The sequence below is a fragment of the Buteo buteo genome, chromosome 27 (genome assembly GCF_964188355.1).
Source record: "Buteo buteo chromosome 27, bButBut1.hap1.1, whole genome shotgun sequence".
Taxonomy (NCBI): Eukaryota; Metazoa; Chordata; class Aves; order Accipitriformes; family Accipitridae; genus Buteo; species Buteo buteo.
The window spans coordinates 2633158-2650136 of NC_134197.1; positions in this window are offsets into that span (position 1 = coordinate 2633158).

The following is a 16979-nucleotide window of genomic DNA, read 5'->3' on the forward strand; positions in this document are numbered from 1 at the left end:
CTTCAGGGCTGACCAAGAGTTAAAGCATGTTATTAAGGGCATTGCCCAAATGCCTCTTAAACACTGACAGGCTTGGAGCAATGAGCACCTCTCTAAGAAGCCTGTTCCAGAATTTTACCACCCTCTCTGCAAAGAAATGCTTCCTAATGTCCAGTCTAAAACATAGACTCTGATACCCTGGATATCCTGCACACAGCTGTCCTGAAGGAGAAAGCGTGCTGCCGTGGCCTGCTATGTACATTTAGTGTACCTCAGTGTGCAAAGTCTCATTACCAATGGTGTCTGTTGCATCTGGGTATTTATTTTGTTTATGGGAGGAAGGATGCTGCCATTCAGCCACGTCTCCTGGAAGCTCCCATGGCCGAATTGGGTGAGGCAGGATTTGACCCATCAGTCTCTGGCACTGCCGCCTGCAAGGGGTGTCCAGGCTGGTGGCCCGTAGCACATCAGATATCGTGATTGATTTGGACATACTTCGCTGGCAAAGAGCCCCCAGGGAAATGCTTTCGTTGTGCTGCCACACGATGCTCAAGGTTTGCTGATAACAAACGTGTCATTGCTTTGATGCTTCGGCTGGTCATGTACTCTTTTCAGCTCGAAATGCTGCAAAATGGCAAGAGAAGCTCGGTTTTTAGTGACAGAGTGAATGATCTTCAACCAAAATCACTAAAAAAGCACAGGAATCCTTAAAAAGAAGGTTTCACAATCCTTACTCCAGCAGACCTGCCAGCTCCAGATTCCTCCGCGGGTTTTTCCCTTCTGGCAGCGCACAGCTCGGCACCTTCAACCTGCCAGTCCTGCAGCGCGGCAGCGGTGGGGAAAACTCATCCCTCCTGCTGCCGAGAATAGACACGACGACAAATTACCCATCGCCGCATCGCCTGCTGCCGCTGCGGTGGGTGCCGAGCTCCTTGGGAGCCGTTTTCCTAGCCTGGCACGGAACGAGGAGCTGCAGCTAATTTTAGTCTTACCTTCCCCAAACTGCCTGGGGAAAGGGCAAAGCAGAGAAAAGTTCATTTCTGTGGGATGAGAAGCAAGCGGCTTCCCAGCTCGGGGGACCGTGGGGATGTGTTTTAAGCCATGACCACGCTGGGTCCTTGCACAGAATCCTCTGGGTGCTCTACCTGGCTCCTGCTCTCCGGCCATGTGGCTCCAGGGATTGATGCCAGAGGTAGGAGTGCTCCTACGAAAAATCTTCCGAGAAACCCTGTGCTCAGCAGCTGCTCCTGTGTGAACAGGACGGGAAAAGAAAAGAAGCTCCCAGGGGGAGTTTGTAGACAGAAAACCTTGTAGCAACCAAAACTTAAGAAAAAACCATCCACGATTAAAAGAGATTTTGGAAGTGGTAACACTGCATTATTTCAATCAATTCATTTGACACCCACTCATTTCGAAGTAATTTATCACAATTAAGATAGGCATTGTAACACGGCATTGAAAACTCTGGCAAATTACATACCATTATGCCATTCAATGATGTTTGCAAGCCTACATTTTTTCCCCCCTTTTTTTAATAAAAGCACCACATTTACATAAAACATTATTTTTGAGTGCTCAGAGCCAGAGCTTAGCGTCAGCTGGGGATGTGGGCTCTGGGGAGGGGGCAAAGCCCTTGGGCTGCTACTGGTCCTTCCCTGGGCATTAAACTGGGATCTGAGGGCAGCAACAGGGTGCTGGGGAGCCATCTCCCTGCTCTCATCTTCACCAGTTATCACTTCAGTCATTGCTGCTAAATGCCTTTGAAAGCCCAAGCCCTGAGGACCCAATCCAGCACCGGAGGACGTGCTCAAACCAATTCCCATCAAGGTCCAGTGACTGACATAATTTGATCCATTGCAAGGCTGCTGCTAGACGTGGAAAAGCCAGAGGGAAAACAACCTGATGCATCTCCCACTGCTATTCCTCTGCTAATATGCCCCGGAGCTTTTCTTTTTAACCAGTGATAAGAAAATCCACTTGTTTCTTGAACTAAATGATATTCTGGGGGGCTGAGATGGGGAAGTTTAATAATTTCTGCTAAATTAAACAAAGCTGCAGTTCCCCTGACAGCCAGAGTTATCTGTGAGTGAGTGATTGCAGAGAAAAATTGAAAGAAGTCAGGACGTTTCGTTCTGGCTTTTTCCAGAGGAAATATTTCCATCTTGAAAATTACCAAGTATTATTTTTTAAGTAGGGAGGGTCAAAAATGGTCAGGATCACTAAACAAGCCAAGCCATTTCAGAGCAGCTCACACAATATGTTTTACTTGACTTGTAAAAAAATACTTCCCCCCCGCCCAACTTTCATTTTACTAAGGCAAACATGCTGTGGAAAAAAAAAAAATCTTATATCAGCTGAGGATGACAAATGTGTTTTGATGTTTGGGGTTTTTTCGCCAGCCCATTTTTCCATCTTCCTTTACTTATTATTAATTAAAGGCAGTGGTTTCCCATTCCATGGCCCCACCTTTCAAGTGCTGATGGCTGGAGGCATGGGTAGTACCAATACTTTGCTGACTGCAGCCATGGGAGAGATGGGGCAAATTCTCGTGCAATCTTTTCCCTGTCTTACCCATAAAACTTTGGAAAATCCTTGTTGAAAAAACAAAAGTGAATGTGTCCTGGAGTCTTTTCAAGCTGTGAATTTGCTCCTTTAAGTGTAAAAAGTGCGCAGGTGGGAAAAACATCGCTGGTGGTTGCAGTTCTTGGGTTTGTTTGTTTTTTCTTTAATTTACTTCCTCTTCATCCTCTAGAACTGCAAGCAGTGAGGGCAGATAAACCAGGACAGCAGGATCTTAGTTGCTCCACTTCTTTTAAGTGCTCCTCAGCTCAGCACTCTGTTCATGATGAGCTGTCAGGGAGAAAAATGTAACTCTTGTTCAGCATCATAACCAGACAAACAATTTGTAAAAAGTAATCTTTTTGACAGATCATATTCTTTTTCCTGCATGAAAACAGCTTGTGGGCTTTTCTTTCCCCTTCATCATCTTTTTTTTTTTTTTTCTTTTTTCCCCCCAAATGTTGTAGATGAGTGGATTTCAGCAGTGATTCAGAGATTAAAGTAGAAAACTGGAACTGTTTCAACAGGACACATTGATGGGCGCTGGTTTCTCTGTTCCCAACCACATCGGTGCCTGGCACAGATCAGACCTCCCCTTCCCCAACCACCACCCAGCATCACCCAGCTGTGTTGCTGTAAAGGCACCAGCGGGACAGTGTATTTAAGAAAAGCTGATACAGGAGCAGTTTTGGCCCCGGGGAGGCTGAACGTGCTGCGTGCCGTGAGCGTTCCCACTGCAGCAGGAGACGGGCACGTGGTGGCGGCTCTCCTGCATCCCTTGGGGATGGACAGAGGGACCAGAGGACGAAGACATCACCGGGGTTTGACCATGCACATTGTAGGTTTGTGCTTTACACGTGGTGTTTTGCCCAGGGAGGCTTCGAGAGAGCTTTCTTTGAGGGTAAACGGAGCAAAGAGCCTCCTTCGTGCTAGTTGGGGTCCATGCAGGGCTGGGAGCGGGGTTGAGCGCAGGGGGTGATCCCCCCTCGCCGGACCCAGCCCTGCAGGAAAAGCTGGCGAGGCTGATGGTGGAGAGATGCCTCTGATCCTGGTAATAAAAGACGAGTGGAGTTGAAAGGGAGAGCCTGAGGAGGCAACTCTGGCTTTAAACAGACGAGCTAATAAGTGGTTTCGGCACATCTCCAGCTGCCCCTGGAGCAGCGGGTTAGAGAGCAGGGGGAAAGGCTTTGCGCACCAAGAGTTTGCTCATTAATAACTCAGAAATGGGTGTGTTGGTCGAGCTGGGCTCTCCCTGCTGCTGTGCAAAGCTCCAGCCCTCCATCAAAGCCCAGGGAAAACAACCATGAGTCACTCTGCAAAGCTCAGAAAAGCAAAGCTCGGGGTCTGTCCCCGATGCGCCGGGGAGCAGGCGAGGTTCCCGCTGGGGCTGGGGGCAAGCGCTGGCTGCGGTGGGCCAAAAACCAGGCTCGTGTAACAGACATCTTGCTCCCGGAGGAATATTTTTAGGCCAGTCTCAGCACAGGAGTGGGAATAAAAGAGAGATTTTTGTGATCTTTCATTTACCTCTTGTTAGCACAGAAGTGTCAGCTGGGGCTGACGGTGCCCAAAGGTCCCAGAGCAGACCCAGGCAGCCTCAAACCTCAGAAATATGTTCAAAAATCTTCCTCCAGAGATTACAAATACAGAGCAGTGTCCTATGGTACCGATGTTCGAAGGAAGGCAAAGTGACAGGGAAAAGGCCATGTCTCTGCTACCGGTGGAGGATGGCAGGTTCAGCGCAGGGTGCCCTCGCCCAGCGCCGGGTGCCTCGGGGGAGCTGCCGCTCTCCCTGATTTAAGAAAGTTTTTATTTCAGGTATAAGTGGAGCTGAGCATTCATCAGCGTGAAAAATAATAGCTGAATCAATCATTTGAGTCAGCCAGGGTCAAATACTTAGGGAAGCATTGCAGCGATTTCGGTGTAATGTTGCTTAAACTCCTCAGAGCCACAGGAATTATTTGGTTCAAACTTAGGGCAAAACTCCGTCTCCATCTTTCTTTGTTTCCCTTGAAGCCATTTGCCAAAGAAAAACGTTGTTTATCTAAACCCTGCTTTCACTTGCAAGGTGATTTTTAGCTTTTTGCACTTACCACACCAGTCTATGGAAAGTGTTAGCAGAGATTTTGATTTAAAGAAATATTTCTTTTTCCTGCCAATTGGAGGAACCTAGAAGAAAAAGATGGCTGTGAGCACTTGGAAGTCTCCCTCCCCTATGGTAAAACCTGACCAGCAGCACCCAGAGAAGGAAAGATAGCTGGTAAGTCAGTATGAGTAACTAATGAGGATTTGAAAACAGTCTCTACAAAGATCCTATTCTGGAAAATCCCAAAGCTGACATTTATTTACATAAAACATATAATTGAAATGTCAGACGAGAACAATTAAAAGCATCAACTGACATGAATGTCAATGGAAGAAGTACCGTGACTCTGCTTTCTGTGGAAAGGGAAAGATGGGTTTGGGCTGGTTTTCCCTTTTCATTCATTTCCTTAATCTCTTTTCAATGCACCGAACGTTATGATCTACTAAATACAATGTGTAGCAGAAGAAAAAGGTTTTAGCCTCCAACACCTCAATAGATCTTCCTCCAGCAGCATGGCTGTGCTCTCATACTTATTAGGCAGTGATGGCTTTTTTAGAGTGTAAATCACATTTTCCCATGTGTGCGCAAAGGACAGGAGCCATCAGGGTGATGGTCCATGGGATGCCCCATCCTCTGCAGCCCCGCAGATGGCCAGGACAGGGTCTTGCACAGAGGCAGTAGTTAACCATTTGTTAAAAAACATTCGCAAAGTATTCATGCCAGAGCTGGCTCCCTCCGGGAGGGATTTCTGCAGCCCGAGGCTGAAGCCGGTGCAAGGGCAGAGAAGATCCAAGAGGTGGGAGACAAGCAGAAAGGACTGCAAGAAGCAGGGCTGCACGTTCCTTGTGGGATTTTAACCTGGCAGAGGTGTCTTCAGGTTTGTCCTTGATTTCTGCGGTTCCCCCTCAGCTTATTCCCTCCTCTGTAGCTGGAAGATTCCCAGCCGGTCTCCCAGCAGCTGGTCAGACAAGGTCATGTAAAATAATTGCAGCCCGTACAGAGTCCCTGGTCTCCAGACTATTTCTTTGCTGTAGAACATCCTTTTATTGTACCTGACCTTCAGGACACAGTTGCAATTCTGCAGCACTGATAACAATATTCAAGAGATGATCCTTTTGGCATTTCTGGTTGAGGTTTCACACATATCAGGAAAAAAAAAAAAGCCATTCTTACAAGCACCACATTTTTCTGAAGAGACACCTAATGAGACCATTAGCACGAGTGGTCTGTTTGTTTGCTCTATCACATAATTCCACACGGGAGCCCTCGTGTCGTTATTCTGGTTTCCCTGATTGTCAGAAGGAGATTTGCACCAGGCTGATCATCAGAGGGCAGTAAATAGGGCTGAAAGCGGACATTCCCCACAAAACTCTTAGTTCATCGCAGCGTGCAACGAGCAGCGAGGAGAACATGACAGTAATCAGAGCTGGCAGCAAGCCGTGGAAAATGTATTTGTGAGAGCTTTGATTAAACTGTCAGCTGGAATTTTGGAGCAGATGCAAAGCATTTAAACATAGGCTGTTTAGTGGTGGGAGGCCTAATTCTTTTAATTTAAATGTTGGTTTAGGAGAAAAACTATGGAATGTGTTTACCTCAGTGCATACACATATCTTGTGCCGTGACAGTAACTGAGAATTAGGAGGCTGTGTGTATAATCACGAAGGCTTGATGCTCATGTTTCTGAAGGATGCTCTCTTGAATACACTGAAAAGTTTCCCTTTCTTCAGCACCAGAGTACAACCACGGGGAAGCGTTATGGTAACAGGAGGAGGTGACATTTGTGACAAACCAGGGGGCTCAGCCTGGGCTCGCCCCCAGCCTGTGGACCAGCCTGGGTCAAGGTTGGAGCAAAGTGTGAACTAAGCTCTGGAAAAACTTGCACCGAGCAAGTAGGAAGATAATTAGAAATCATAAATGATTTTAGAAGGGTTTAGCAAGGTGGTATTCCAGGAAAGGTCAAAATTAGAGATGATGCTTCTAAATGTCAGTGCCTGCAGCAGGAGTGAGGCTGGTGTCTCTGCGGGATCGTCCCTGAGCTGCAAGTCGTCAGCCTGGCTGGCTATCCCCAGGGCCAGTTGCCTTTTTGCACCCAAAGAAGAACAGTGGGATGCCAATTTAAAGGGTTGTATTAATGGTAATGAACAGCAATGATTATCAACATGTTGGTACATAAGGCTGTAAATAAGTGTCCTGTTTTGAACAGTCTTAGAACAAAAAAAAATCCTCCCTGCTTCTGCCTTCACAGATGTGCCCCACATACCCCGGGCTGGGCACATGAGGCCATTCAGCCCGGCCACTTCTTTATAAATAAAAAGAGTCCTGGGAAATGTAATCTCCCTGGTAAAGGAGGTTACTTCCAAACTTTCTTGCTTTCTCAGCGCCTGTGGGGTTTTGCTGTGGTTTTCACCTTGCAGGGAATTCATCAGAAGAAAGACACTGAAATCATCCCATGTTGCTGCAGCGCTTCACCCAGTCCCCCTGCTCCCCTCCCTCAGCTGAGCACCTCCCCTGGGCTGTACCTCCTCTGCGTCCCACTGGATGGGACATTCAAAATTCAGGAAAGCACTTCATTCCCAGTGATTGCAGTGGGACTTCAGCCCATGTTAAAGGACGCTCCGGATAAGGCCACATAATGCAGTACATTCACTTACTTTAGAGGGGTCCAGCCTAGAAGGGGATGCTGATGCGGAAGGGAGAGGTTTGCTGGGTGCCGGGGCTGGCCCGAGGTGGGAAGAGGAGGGAGCAGCATGATGCACACGGGATATTGGGATACGGCACTGGCAGAGTCATTTTGAGCTGTGTTTGCCCAGTGCCTGTCTGCTCTGTCACAGACTTCAAAAACATGAGATTTGCCTACCTTTAATTCTTTATTTTATTGAAGGAGACAGCTGGATACAGTTTTGCATCATCAGCTCCAGAGACACAGAGACCTTGTAAAAACCATTCTTGCCTGTAAAGCAAACCGAGCGTGTAATAACTACAGTGACCAAATAGTCGTGTCGCAGCCAAGAAGAGGACAGAGTAAGGGGTGCAGGAGGAGGGTGAGGTTTGATCCTCCCCAGCACAGGTCTCAGGGCAGGGAGCACAGACCCTGGGGAAGGTTCTGTTTTAGACCCACAAGTCCCAGGAGGTAGGAAGTAATAACCTGAAAGTAATTAAAGATAAAAGCTTGCTTGCTCAGCTTTACCATCTCTCAGTATAAACCGAGCTGCACAGGCAAAGCTCTGCCCTCCTCTTCTTTGGAAGCCAGTAGAGACTTAAGACAAGTTTTTATAGCTGCTCACTTGTTTTTGTATGAAACTTTCCACATTTGTTTGGCCAGAGGGGTTGAATGAGGCTGGTCTCCTGGGAGGACAAGCCCTGTTTGTGTTACGTGAGCGAGGAAGAAGTTTGTTCACTCCCCCGCACGCTGCCTACAGCCCATTCCCAAGCAGAGCTGCCACCGAGCCGCTCGGTAGCGATGGCCCATGGGAGGTAAAACTGTCCCTCCTGTGCTTTGGGCAGCTCTTGTGAAGTTGCTCCGAGAATATCGTCAGCCTCGGTGCCTTGGTCCATCTTCTGCTGTGAAGCCTCATCAGCTCTGCAAACTCCGCTGTAACTCAGCACGGTTCCCCGTGCCAGAAGGGGCGCGAGGATGCTGTCCTGCGAACAAGGAATCCTCTGCTGAAAGTGTAAAAAAGCTGTTTGCTGTGTTCGTCAGTCGTGCAGACAGTACAGCAAACCTGCCAGCTCTCTGATTTTTGGCAATAGACTTTGGTCAGCTTTTAACGGTAACCTGCTGCCAGGTTTCCAGACAAGTGACCACTGTGCAGGGGCAGAGAAAGTCTCCCCGACTTTCACAGGAAGCACAGAGCAATTTTACAACCAGACTGGCCTTTGCAAAAATAAATTGGAATTTGCAGACTGAGATAGATGCACACAGCCCCACATTAATCTCCAGCACGCTTGAACCCATTCAAAAGCCTCTCCTATGAAGAGCTCATACACTGCGGCAATCATAAAAATGATCTTCTATTTACAAGGCCTGAAGGCAATCCTTAATCATGAGCCCGCATCTGAACAAGGCACTCCATCATTATGGGATAAGTGTATGAAATGGAAATACAGCCAAGGACTTTGGTGGATTTCAATTTATTCGATGTCTAACCCTGCTCCGCAGTTTTCAGCCCAGGGGATGCTTCTATGTCTGCACACCAAAAGCTGCAACAAGCAGCTGGGTGCGTTGCCCACAGCCAGGACCGGAGGTGCCAGCACCCGGGATGGGCTGTCCCCGGGGTGCTGGGCACACAGGGCAGCTCAGGAACCACTGCTGCGTCCTCCCCCTCCGCCAGATGTGCCCCACTAGGGACCAAGAACACCCATGTGCTTGTAAGTGGGTGAAAAAGGACTTCAAGCTGCTTTGGTGGGCTCATCCTGCAGAGGGTAATTTCAGCGCCTGGCAGAAGAAATGGTCCCAAAAGGAACAGACCCCTCCATATTCCTGTATGACCGATGTCTCTGACCAGCCTTCTTCTCCGGGAAGAGCAGCTACCGATTAAATTTGTAACCTCTCCCTTTTGCTCTTTGCATCCCACCTCCCCTGAGCTGCTGAGTAGTCTTGACTCAGTTCTGGCTGATTTAATTCCCTCCAGTAATGATTCACCCAGTTAATAGGTTCTCGAAAGGACCTGGTTAAGGAAGGAGAAACTGCAAACATTTCCAGATAAAGAAAAGCTCTTACATTTAATCTCAGTGGTTTTGTCACTTTCTTCTGCCATTCCATGTCTGGGACAAACCCCGTATTTTTTGCTCAATCTGTGAATGCATTTCAAATGAACCATGTGATATTTGGCAAAAAAAACCCTACCCCCATCCTGTTGTCCCCCTTTCCATTTTCTTTCCTAAACAGACATGAAATGAAAAACTTGGGTGGTAATTCATGGTCTAGACACTGTGTTGCCACAATACGTGGCTATTGCTGAGCTCCGCAAGAGTCCTGCTGGCTCGAAGCTTGATTGTGCTGTTTCCTCTGTGACTCCTAATGGGTTTTGGAAAATATCTACACAGCGAGAAGAGCTCCCGCTAAGTGCAGCTACAGCTGAGTAAGAGCAGATTACAGCCCCATGATTGTCAGGGACCGTATCTTTTTTCCTGGGATGACAGTAAGCCCCTCATGCTGGCAGCACGGATGGGCAGGAATGGCCACAGTCCCTCCTGGAGGAAAGTTCCTGCCTTGGAGGAAACTCCTTTCAAATATCCTGAAAACTCAAAAAGAAAGATGGGAAGTTCATTAACCCTGCAGGAGGACAAAGCTCAGCATCTAGGCAGGCTTCCACCTGGTGTGCAAGGGGCGATGGAGAGGTTTGGAAGAAAGGTTGGGAGAGAGACCAAGAGGCAGCCATCCCGGCTCCACGCAGCTCCGTTTTGTCTCCCACCCTCCAGGAGACAAATTCTGCACCTCACAGGTTTGGCACCCGGGGATTATCTGCAGATGTCCCACCTGGGAAGGATGTGTTGGCCAAGTCCTACCCGGAGTCCTTTGTGTGCCCGAGGGTCCCAGTCGTGGTTTCCCACCTCCTCATCCCAAACTGAGCACAATACTCCACCTCTGCCCTCACCCACTCTGCCAGTCTGTCCTCTCCGGAGTTCTCAACATGTGCATTGATGCCTTTCAGCCCTCTGGAGATGGCCTGGCTTTGATCCAGAGAGCTTTAGGGTAACAATTTTACAGGTCTCCACTCCATCCACCTCCTGCCTGTCCTTTGGCTGTGAAGCCAAAACCACGTGCAACTCGCAGGTTGGGTTTGTTTTGCTGGTACAATGTGTTTTCTTTACAGCTCTTGAAATACATCTACAGAGACCTAAGAGCTCTTTCATGATTGCAGCCTGTGACTGATTCATATGGATGGAAGTTACAAGGCTTTATGATCTCTCCCTCAGTTTTATAGATTTGAATTTATCCTTGGGCAAAAGCTGGTGTCATAAAACGCCAGGAATCTTGGCGCAGGAGAGCCCACGTCCTGTACCCTCTCGTCCTGCAATTACCGGGCAGATAATGTTCTCAGCCGGGGAACGTCCATGGGAGCACGACGTGGCTTGAGTAAATGCCAGCAGAGCTGATGTAATTGTTCCCATGCTGGGGCTGCACTAGTAAAATGTGCTACAGTCTTCTACACGTCGGATCTATATAATCCCAAACGCGGGAGAAGGAGGGAGAGCTGGGGGAATGACAGCTGACTGCCTCATTGACATTCTCCTGGAGTCTGGTGACCCATCTCCTGGCTCTCTGTGTTTCCTCATACACAGGCTGGCAGAAAAAGTGTGAAATGTTGAAAAGATGAGGATGAAAGGATCGTTAAAGCTTGTGGAGAGGAAACCTTCCTGTGCTGGGAAAGACAGCGGCATTAGCACCGATTTCAGTCTGCAAAACCCAGACATTTTCTGTCTGTGGGGTGCTCAGAAGTGCTGGTCTTGCTCCTCTTTGTGTTGTCGGCATGAGGCAGGCTGTGCTGGGAAGGTGATGGATTCCCACAGCCCCTTGTGTTCTCAAGTCTGAATCAGAGCTGTTCACTGCTGCCTGTGGACCTCTGGCTGCCCGTAAGGCATCAGAAATAGCTACCAGCTCCTGTCAGTGTCCGCGAGAAAGCCAGGAGGAATTAGCAGGAACTGGCAATATTTAATAATAATTTGTAAAATTGTGGTTGTTTTTTTCCAGGAGCAAGTACCGTTCCCTTCCAGGCTACCTGTGTTTCAGCCTTTGCTATTTTGCAGTTTCCTGTTGCCCTGAACACTGAGCAGCAGAGGCAGGGTGTTTTCTGGACATATCTCAGATGGTTTGGTGCTGCTTTGGTTTAAAGAAATTAAAAGCCATTGATCTGAAAGACATCTCTGTCCCCTAACACGGAAGGTCACTGGCAACATTATGAATTTTTAAAGGATGAAACAATCAAGATTTTAAAGAAATAAGTGAAATTTCTCCCCATCTTCAGAGTTATTTTCCTTCTGGAAGGTTTTTTTTTAAATATCCCAAATTACCCTATGATGGACATTTCAGTCTTCTTGATTAACTGTGCATGACTATGTAAAAAGGTCATTCAATTTTTCTTCCCTGTCATTATGTTTATATAAATCCCCTAAGAATCAGCAATAAAATACATCATCTTCCTATTTCTTTTAAAAATAATCATTTTGTTTACCCTCTATGGCCGTTACCCTGAAGATCTCATCCTTTCCTGCTGCTGTTTTACTTTCAGAGTGGCCAGGCTTGTTGAAACGGCAGTCACTCTTGAAGCAGATCTTGGTGCAGCATTTGAGAGGAGCATAGATGTTCTTCCATGGAGACTTGACTTACAGTCTGGCTTCTTCATTCTCCAAATAGATAATAAAAGGCATTTAAAGAGAAAAGATAGTTTGTCTCCATATATGAAGAAGCATCACAAGCAGAGACATGTTCGCTATAACTGAATTGCAAGACATTAAGGGAAGAAGAGCAAATGGGGGAACGAAAGGGGAATAATTCTCCAGCAAACTGCCACGCTTCTGCATTTCCAAACAGCAGGTTACCATGCAAACGGGCTAACTCCTGCAACTATGTCCAAACCAAAGTGTCTCCTGGCGTGGTCTGCACATCAGGCAAACTGAGGCACACTTCCATAACCCCAGTTTGGAGCCGTTACCACTGTTTAGTGTTTCGGGTAAAATCCATCTCTGCAGGAGAGGATATTACTGCAGTGGCTGATTTTCCTCACAACACAACAGTACTACGGCTGATGTGAAAGTATAATTTTCCTAATTCCTATCAAAACCCATGGGATTGAAATATTGTCTTAGGAGTGAGATGTCTAAAAACGTTTGTCAACATGGGCTTGCTTCAAACAGGAAATTTCTTACTGTCTAGTCCTCCTAAATACTCAACTTGCTTACTCGTCCTATCCTCCTTTATTTTTTCTTCTAAAGAAAGCCTAAGAGGAACTTGTAGGACTAAAGTGCATCTGCCTGGCACATGTAACAAGTTGTAGTAACCAGAATATCCCCCTGTACACATGATTTTTTGAAATAAGGGTGCGGTAGTGAGGTTGTCATAGAAACAACTGCTTTCGTCACCCACCAAATGGTAAGAACAGACTGTTGTTCCTCATTCGGAGAGGAACGCAGCCAGGATGTGATCCTGAGGGGCCATCACTTCTGAGACAACGGGCATTAGTGGGAATTAAAGGCACTCAGCATCTCAAAGGATGAGCTCTCATTCCGGTGCATCGCGAGTGTTTCAGTCTCGATGAAGACATACAAGGTGTGACGCCTGTTCCGTGAGCAGACTAAATGTAGAAGTCCCACTGAAGCCTTTCTTCAGGCAAACTTTCTTTAAAAGAACTGGATGCAAAACTTTCGACGCGATAAGCTAGTTCTCATCCATTTGGTGATGAGTATGTTCCCAGAGAAGGGAGAGTGGAAAGCCCTTACTAACAAAGGAGCTTGGAGCGAGCAGATACTGCAAGGTCAGGTGTGTTGCAGGCAACCTTCCTTGCAGGCTTTCATAACCCCTTTGGTTATTTGTGGGCTTAAGCATTGGTTTAACAGCTTGAACAACAACGGATCAAAGTACAGTTTGCTCACAGCGTGGATTGGTCAGAGTCTGCTTGGGTAATTGGGCACATGAACTATTTTGTATCCGCTATCTTCATGTGCAAAAACTCTGAACAGGAGGACAAGCGACAGATAGCAGATAGAAACAAAATTCAAGAAATTTTCAAGATTAATATGTTTATCAAACACTACTTAGTTACTAAATAATATCCAATTGGATATCCAAATATCCCCAATATCCAATGATGTTATTAATGGCAAGTCCAGCTCAGGTTGTTTGTTCATGGACATATTAACCACACCGACCTTTCGCTATTCAGCCAGTTCTCCTCATTCCTGTTCAGCTGGAATTTGTTTCTCAATGCTATGAAAACCATCCTGCCACTTTGGACATGAAAAAGGGGATCTAACATATGGAAACAAGCCTCTCAAAAGAGCTTGCAATGGTCCTGCAAACAACCCTTGTTTGAGGAATTTTTGGATCTGTGTTGAATGTTCTTCTTTGCTCCTGTTCTCAGCCTGCCGTGGACCCAGTGTGCAACCTAGCTATCAGACATATCCTAGGAATAAAACAGGACACTAATGAGCACTGTACATTGCCATAAAGTTGTTACTGAGACTTTTATTACTGCTAAGACTGATGTTGGGATGCAATTTGCTGAGAGGGGCCAGCAGAACTAAGAGACTACCCAGAAATTACTTGGAAAAATTGCTCAGGAAAAGATTTTAAAATAATTTCCACTTCTCTGTGGGTTACTTCGTAATTATGTTGCAAATTACCTCAAATGGAATCTTGAAGAACAATACAAAAAACTGCCCATGTTCAGATACCTTCTTTAAGACCCAGCCAGTAAGGCTGTCCTTGTGGCTATTTATCTTATAGATTGAATTAAAGATCAATATTTTAAGCAGGTATTGTTTGTACCATGTGTCAGGGGTCCAAAAGCAGAGACGGAGTCTTCTGAAAAATCTCACCTGGGCATCTCGGTGCTGGTGTCTGCCACTGTGGTACTAAATTTTGTAGTGACCTGTGACATGGTACAAGGGTGAAATTATTAGACAGTTGTTCTAAGCTTCAGTCTTAGAGAAAATCAATTATTCATGATAAAAATACTGCACAATATTATCTCCCATTTCTGTGTAACTTTCTTTGCTCCCCTTGCAGAATGTCATCTGCTCTTAAGTAACAAGTAAGTTTTTAATGGGTCTTCACTCCTGGTTTTTCCTGAAGTCCCTGTATCAGGCATTATAAGGTATCATTTATCACACCATTAATTGCTTCCTCTATGTGTAAGCAGATGAGAAAATTCTCAGACTTTCCAGAAATTAAACCTTGTCTTCATAACCAGAAATCTCTCGGGATAATAAACAAAAAAATTCTAATGAAGTCAAAAAAAGTCCACACTTTTCATACAGATTAGCAGGTAGAGCTCAAGACAATTGGAAGCTATAGCTCACCTGTGACCCTAGCTCACACTAAAGCCAGCTAAAACGTTCTTTAAAATATTTCCTGGTAAATCCTCAGCTTAACAATGAATTATGAAAAAAATAATATAAAAACATATTTACACTGCTACAGCAGTGGCTTTATTTATTATTTTTTTAAAATCAGTAATTAAAGAAAAAAATAATTACTGAAACTTGAAGCTAGTCCATCTGATTCTCACTCTTAAAACTTGCTTCTATTCATCTCTTACCATGTGAATAGGGCAGTGATTACACTCCTGCCAATGTATTAGGTTTACCAGGGCAGGATTTTCCTTGATTGGCCTAAAGCAAGGGCAGACTATTTTAGTTCACAAACGTAAATTAAACTGATAGGCTTTAATTAGAGAAAGCTCCATTTACAACCCAATACGGGGCATAAGGTTATTTATACTCAGCACAGTCTCAGAGAAGATGGCAGTACTTTTCTTTTCCCCTCTCAAATGTAAAACTCTTGAAACAAAATAATAATTTTGGGTCCTGGACCGCATGTTCTCCTCATCCCATCTGCCATAATCATAACCCAAATTCCACTTTTTTTTTCTCTGGTGGGTGAGTAAGGTTAATTTGAACATGTTGCTCCTTTATGTACTTTCTGAAAGGTTTCTGTGAATATTCCCATTAGTCTAAAGCCTGGTTCAGACGTACATGCGACCAAACAAGCAGCACTGTCTAGAGGTTGGGGCTAAATAACCAAAACTCTTTTAACACCACAGCTCTGAATACTAGAACACCCTTTAAAGCGTTTTATTCTTCTGGTGCAGCTAAAGTCAGTTTTATACACAACTGCGCAGTGGTGTAGCTGCATACAAGGTGTTTGATCCACCAGTTAGGCTGTAAGATTTGAGCATGAAGAACAGGCTAGAGTGTGCTGCCAACAAGAAAGGTGCTGAAGGTGTTTTAAGAATGGTACAATGAAGGAGAATGTTTTCAGTCTACCAAAATAATCTATAGTAACTGTTTTAAGTTCTGTGTGCAGAAAAGCATAGTAAAGCCATATTTATTTTTTTTTAATCTACATGCCATTTCTCTCTAATAAGGATTCAACATCTGGACTATAAAAATATAATCATGAAGAGGAAATCTATTACAAAAGCAAAACAAAACTCTTCAACACAAAGCCTGTAAAATAGAGGCTTGGGTCAAAAGCCCTCAGTGACGCAGCTGGTTTTCAAAGAAATGGCAGTAGCTTTTAGCAGGAGGGCAATTGCTAAATAGTGCTCTGCACATCCTGAGTTAAGAGAATACAAATAGCTGTCTGTGAGAAAAACAGATAGGTTAATGGCCTCTCCTCTCTGGTTAACAGAGCAGGGCTATTCACAAAAGTACACTGGCTAGGGGGTTTTTTGTGTGTTTTGCTTTTTGAGTTTGGGGTTTTTTTTTCTCTCTTTGATAGCTGCTTTTTAAAAGTAAAAAATTGTAATACAGGAAACCATAATGGAATTCTGTTCTGTGCCATCTTTTCCCCTTTTTTGACAGGTCACATATTTAACCAAGTGGCCTACTAAGCTAATGGATGAATGACATTTGTTACAGTGCTCTGCTGGAGTAGATGAATCTGATGTGTTCTCCATTATGGATAATAGTTCAAATACATGCCTTGCTTCCAGGGAATAGTTGGAACAGATCAAGAGCTCAATTCAACATCCAAGTGCTTAAGCTGAAAGTCACGATTGCTATTCACAAGCTGTTCAGGTTTTTTTTTTCTAAAAAATCCTAAATTTATTGACTTGAAGGTTAAAAAGCCCTGGACTCATTTTCAGATTACATAAGCAGGTGTCACAGCCTGGGAGTGGTTTTGCCAATAGGCAGATTGTCATCTAACCTGTGCGATCTTTTTTTTTTACTAATTGTGTTTGAGCAGCTTAAAAGTCTATCATCTGTTTCCTTGCTGATCATGTGATCTTCTGTCAGGCAAGCAGTTTTATTGCTCTCCTTTCAGGCTGCCTGAAACTGCTAGCAAGCTATAAATGTCATATCTACATCTGTGTACATTATGATTATTCACAATACATATTCATTCAACATATTCACTTATTAGGGTGAAACCCCAAATATCACATACTGTGCAAATTATGCATATATGATATATAGATACATGGATATATATCATATATGATATATAGATACATGAATTACCTTTAAGCTGTGTTTTAAACTCACTATACTTTTATAGGAAAAGTTTTACAGTACTTTTAAAGGCAAGACTCAAAGCCCACCATGATACTATACTAATGTATTTTAACCCAAATAGAAGAAAATACAGTGAATACAGTACTTCTGTGTATAATGTTATCCATGTATTTTATAG